Raw genomic sequence first — 6,582 nt, forward strand, 5'->3', positions numbered from 1 at the left:
ATAAACGCAAGCCACTGTCAACAACAGCTTGGTCTTCTCCAGTGTCTGTGGTAGATTGTCAAGTTCTTGGTAGCACAACTCATTTTTCTGCAATTCTTCTGTGACCACTGAACACATGCTATTTTCTCTGGCATTGATGTAGCATTCCAGAATGAACAGAAGGACAGAACTAATTAGAGCATGAAGTAGGTTGCTAAGTGAAATCTTCCATGACAGCACTCAGGTACAGGGGATAAAACGCCCCCATAATTTTTCCACATTAGTGCCTCTTAAGATCCCTGATACTGAAGACTCAGAGGACAGAGATGTTGCTGCAGACACTTCTCATGAACCAAACACATTATGATCCTGATTCTCTATGGAAATATGATGCCATGTAGGAGACCTCCCTCTTTTTGTTTTACACAGAAAACAGTAAGTGTTAGTCCAACAAGATAAAAAGACTCTTCTACTGCAGTTCCAAGCCACACTTCTGCTATCAAAGAAGGAAAGGGGTACACCTCCCAGTGCAAAAGCATCAGTGGAGAAAAAAAGCATCTATGGAACAACTATATCACATAAGAAGAAGAAAATGTTTACTCTCTGGCACACAAAAACCTCTTTTCTTACCAGAGAGTGCTATGAATTTTGTTTCATATGCTTATGTGAGGATTGGTATGATGAAACAGAAAAAAAAGGGTGGACATGGTCATGGTCAACAGTGTCCATAGTTCTCTGAGGAAAAACCGGTCTGTGTACACATTCACCCAGGGATTCCCTCCCAGGAAGGCTTCAGACTCTGCACAGCAACAGCCAGGCCAATCCAGAGGAGAAACATTAGAATACCACAAATGGTGTGGGACAGGCATATGTGAGTATGGCTCTAAGAAGAACCATCACTTTAAATGAACTTCTAACATTCAAAACAAATGCATAAATTCCCTGTGCAGCTGGTAGAGCCAAATGCTTCACTTCCCAGAGACCTCTGACTTCCCCTCATATTTTACAATGTCAGCAAAAAGATAGATTCTTTCTTCTGAAACCTGACCCCTAAGTGCAGTGATATTAATAACCACAAAAATAGGCACTTCAGTTGGGGTTTTTGGAGATATGTTTGTATTGAAATTGCTGAGCTAAGATATTTTCATACCAAACTAGGTTCCACTGGGTTCCCCAATTATAGGTAAGTTAATCTTGAGAATAATATCATGCACTTTATGTACACTGGGGAGACAGAAAACTTTTTCATCTCTTCAACACAAGCATGAATTAGAATGAGAGATATTTTCAAGTACCTCACAGGGGTTTCTCCAAATGGAAATAGCAATCAGTGTCATCCGGCACATGCACCTGAAATATCCTTCAGGACTTGAAAATGCCCAGTCAGCTTGGGTCCTTCAAGCTGGAGAAGAGACTGCCAACAGATATAAGGTCTGTAAAATAAGGAAAGGACAAAGAGAGGGAGTGGATGGATGACTTAATTTCACTGCACAAAAAGTAGGGACATGAAGTGAAATTAGCAGGTGTCCAAAGACACAAGTATGGGATTCTTCAAACCACTCACAGTTAATCTGCACGGTTACTCACTACCAACAGAGTGGCTACAGAATGTTTTCTTTCATTCAAAAAGCTGCCACATATATCCATGGGAGAAGAACCAGGGACAGACTCCTGATTCCACACACAGCAAACACATTGGGATTGGGATGTGCCTGAGCCAGGAACAGAACAGGAATGGAGTATAGTTCATAGAAGCCTCGGTGCATCTGTCCTCATAATTTCTGTACTTCTTAAGCCTCAGACATCAGCGATGCCCTCAGCCACTTCCAGGTAGACACTGCTCTGGCTTGGCCTTTGGGTTGACCCAAAGCAACTGCTATGTCCTGACCTGCCTGTCACCACCAGCCAACGTGCAGCAGCAAGGCAGGTAGATCCCCTTGCCATGGGGCGCCTGGAGCCCAGGTGCTGCTGCTCCGGTGCCTGAGCAGGTTCTGGTCCCTGGGAGGGAGGGCACCTCTCTGTTTGCACAGGCAGGCTGAGCACAGGCATCCATCCCATGGCTGTTGAGCCACAGCCTTGGATGCTCCTGGGGTTCAGATGCTGACATGGGACCATGGCACAGCTGGGCCTGCTCACAGCTGAGCAAATCCCACTCACGGGCTCCTATGGGCAATGGGGACACACCAGCAGGGCTTTCAGCAAAGCTGCTGGAGTTTGCCATAGAACCTGGGTTGTTTCTTCAGTGTCTGTCCCATAACCTCAGTGTTATCTGACCAGCAAGATGCAAGTCTTGCTGTGCTGCCTAGCCTGCTCTGTAACTGTGATCATGAAATCATACACAATAGCAGACACTGGAGGGACCTCCAGAGGTCATCAAAGCGGGCATAATTAGATCAAGTTGCTCAGGGATTTGTTCAGTCAAGTCCTGACCACCTCCACAGGTGGAGCCTCTCTGGACAACCTGTTCCTGCCTTGGATCACTCTGATGGTAAAAAGAATTTTCCTTATATCTAATTTGAATTTCCCACGTTCCAGCTTGAGTCCTCTCTTTCTCATCATATCAGATAGCTGGAGATATCAGTAAGATCTCCTTTTAAGCCTCCACTTCATCAGATTGAACAAACGCATTTATTTTAGCTTCTCCTTATATATCCTGCACTTCAGTCCCCTGACCATTGTGGTGGCCTTAAGACTGCAAAACAGTCCTCAGAAACCAAATTCTCACGCAGAGTTATTTGTGACCATGTTATGTTCTTGGCCATGCACAGTGATTTGTAAAAGCAGTTCTTTAGATCAAAACATTCTTTCCTTCCAGTGGAATAAGCCCTCCTCATGTGTCCTTTTTCACTGAAAGCCTTGGTTTTGACTAGCCTAAACAAGCCAAGCTCTTTTATTTGCTATTTCTTAAGGCAGTAGTTAGTTTTATACATCACTTTTTTTTCTTTCTGCACCAGCTCCAGCCTGAATAAGTCTCCTTTTTGTGCGGAAGTGTCAAGGACACCCTCCATGCTCCAACCTCCTTTCAGGCAGTTGCAGAGAGTGAGAAGGTCTCCCCTCAGCTTCCTGTTCTCCAGGCTGAACCCCTCAAGTCCCTCAACCACTCCTCATAAGACTTGTGCTCCTTAGTCCTGCTGGCCACACTGTTATTGATACAAACCAGGATGCTGTTGGCCTTTTTGACCACCTGGCCACACTTCTGGATGGAGAAGAGAATAATGAAATTCTGAATTATAGCTCATAATACAGCATTTAACTAACCGCTCTATCAGAAACCTTGTGACAAAATACCAGAGTTAAGTAGACTGCTCCCTATTTCCCACTGTCAGAAACTTGTTAAAACCAAACTGCAAGTAGTGTTCTAATGCCAAACTTGTTTCCTCATTAAGACTCAGTAAGCTTTGGGAAATACGCAGAAGTGCAAGCTTAAAATCCATCCAAGTCTCACAGGAAAGCCATGAAAGTGGGTGATGATGAAGAGTGCCTGAGGCAGAACAGCATTTCAGGAAAGGGCAGAGGGAAACCTACAGACTCTCACAATACCCTCCACCTGGGACACTTCCACCAGTCCATCAGAGCAGCTGCTCAAACAGGATCTCATCCATTTTTACCATAGCCTGATGGCCATCATAGAGTGGGGGAACCACTCAGCGGAATAGAAAGGGTTTCCCTTCCCAGCAACTGGGGATGTGATGGTGAGTACATAGAGACAGATAACAGGAATTGCATTTGGTTGGTGATTCAGCTCCATTTTGCAATTGCTCTCTTGTGTTTGTATTGTGATTTCATCACACTGCTGTATCACTCTGCTGAATCAAAAACCCATCTAACATCAAATATCTTAAAATAAGTGAATTTAGTATAAGCATTAAACCCTCTTCATGTGAAATATCTAAAAGGATCAGAAAGTATTGGTGTCTGACATAATCTTGTAGGAGGTGCTCACACATCTCTGTTGTGAGTAGGTATGGTGAGAGTGTACTGCTTGTCACAACAGATAGAAAATAAATAAGCTGTGGCATGACTTATTCTTATTGAAGAGCTGGTGGCATTGCTGAATCTGTATGGGAGTCAAATCCCTCTGGGAACCTCAGTCAACAGGAAAGAATCTGAAAGAACTAGTAATAATTTAATGAAAGCCAAATTGTAAATTCAACTGCTTTTAGAATTCCATACTACTGTATTCTGAAGTCTACTGTGACTTAAATGCTGGTCATACTATTTGTTTTATCAGAGTTTATCTTCCACAGACCGTGAAGCAGCTGGGGAAGGCCACAGCCCTTTTTACTTCTGCACTGGTAAATCTAGATCATTTCATCCTGCTCCCATCTCCTAATATTATAACTCGCTTCCACCAGAGACAGGAAAGGCAATTAAGTAAATTGTCCTAGCATACCTTTGTTTTTAAGAGTAGTAGAAATGCTGTTAGAAAGAAAAAAGTTTTTGAGATAGTTATTTTTGCCCCTGAGAAAAGAACATGATCTTTCTAATTAGCCCTCAAAAGAACAGCTTTCACAGTAACTCAAGATGCAATCATGGCCTGAGGTGAGAAGGTGTGAACAAGCTGCAAAATCTCAATATCCAGTGGTGTATTACAAGGAGGAGACGGCGGGGGGCTGGTGGAAGGGCACAGGAGGGGGTAGACAACACAGATTTCTTTCCGGATCTCAGTAAGAAAGCTCCAACAACAAATAGCTTAATAAAACAGCCAGTTGGATAAGACAGAATAAGAAGAGAAACATAGATGCTGAATAAAACTTACATCCCTTCAGACTCTGGGCATCTCATGTTCATGCAGCATCCGATGGACCCAGAATAGATTTTCTCATGGTCAGCTGCACAGATCCCATCTGTGTAGAATTTCTTTGTTTTCAGGTCATCCATACTACTACAACTTTCTTAAAAAACAAGAAAAACACCTATCCTATTCATAAAGGATGTCCATGTGAAAGCTTCTTTATGCACTTACAGATACAGGTGAGGGCACACCTGTGATGTAATCACCATTAACGAGAAGAAGCTGCCTGCAGGGTCCTCCCTTGCAGTTATCTGGCTGGGTTTGGTTATCCCAGCAGCCAGGGTGTTTGTGCAGCACAGTCCAGATCAAGGCTGTGCTGGATGAGTAGCACAGCATGGGCCTGGACAGGCCCATGTCAACTGTGATGTGGATAACTGACTTCTCCAGGTACAGTGGTTTCCTGGTCACAATCAAGACATTCTGCCCCTTGATACAGGCACAGTTTACCTTTCTCACAGATACTATGAGTAAAAGCTTATGTTGATAACATATGGAGTTCTCAAACCCTAAGTACAAGGACAAAGAGGGTAGATGTGGCTTGTTCAGGATCCCTGACTCCTTGAGTACAATGTCTTACACAGGGCTGCCAATAGAAGTGGCCTCTAAAAAGATTCATATTTCAACACATCACCCCAAACCAAATCTCTGGCATAGCTCTAAGGTGAATTTTCACTGGAAATTTAATGTAACTGAGAAGTATGAACATAAGCAAATTCATGCATTGGTGACCGTGACTTAAAGAATGGATAATAGATTGGGTTTTGTCTCTATGAGATCAATTAAAACCCTTCTCTATTCAGAGAAAGACATAGTCTTAACCATAAACATAATGAAAATATGTAGACTCCAAACCCCAGTACACAGAGTCACTCTCATACTTTTCCGTGACAAGACACTATGTGAAATGTAACTGCAAAAGAGTCACTTAAATAAATCCATGTCATATAATCACTCTACTAGTGGCCATGAATTTTCAACCACATTACTCTTTGGTGTGTTTTTAGTGGATATTCGTTATCTCTTCCTAATTCAGGACTAAATTCACAATTGCACTTGAGTCTTAAAGAGCCTGAAGGGGACTCATAAAGTAAGGATAAGAAGAACAGGGACACAAAGAGGCAGCCTTGCAGTGCTGTAAGAATGAAAATGGAAAAAAATTATTACCTTGACACAACTGAGATTGCCTTTTTCATTTAACTGCAAGAACACAGTCTTCTTACACTTTCTTGAACAAACTTTTTCTCTCTTTAGTAAAACTCATTTTCCTTTGGCCTAGCTCCCCAGAAAGACTCACTTTCAGTTAAAAGCAGTTTAAAGTTCTCCACTAAAATGAAGGTGCTTTGGCTCTCATACAGGTGTGGTATGCTCTGCTGCATCCTGGAACAGTAGGATTTTGAAAATGTCAAGTTAACCATTTTAAAATTAGAAAAGTGTCATTAAGCTCTTTCCACAGAATTACGAAACACAATATCACATCTCTTGAACCCCCCTATAGAAATATAAAGACAGGCTGAGAAATGGTTCACAATGGACATTACTGGACCTTGGAAAGCTCAATGGGGAGGTGTGAGTACTGACAGAGCCAAACCACGAAATTTAGATGCCCAGATCCACACTCAGCTTCTGCTTAATTCTGAAACTGAGGCTTGTAGGAACAGGCTCAAAGCATACAGGATTCTGCATTCCAAAGTAGAGAATGGTTTAGCAGAAAATCTATGCCTTGTACCAGCAAGCAGCTATTAAAGTTCAGGTTTTTAAACCTCTGCCCTTTCCACACAATCTCCTTACCCCAGCAGACACTGCTTAAC

Source organism: Patagioenas fasciata, chromosome 18 (assembly GCF_037038585.1).
Source record: "Patagioenas fasciata isolate bPatFas1 chromosome 18, bPatFas1.hap1, whole genome shotgun sequence".
Taxonomy (NCBI): Eukaryota; Metazoa; Chordata; class Aves; order Columbiformes; family Columbidae; genus Patagioenas; species Patagioenas fasciata.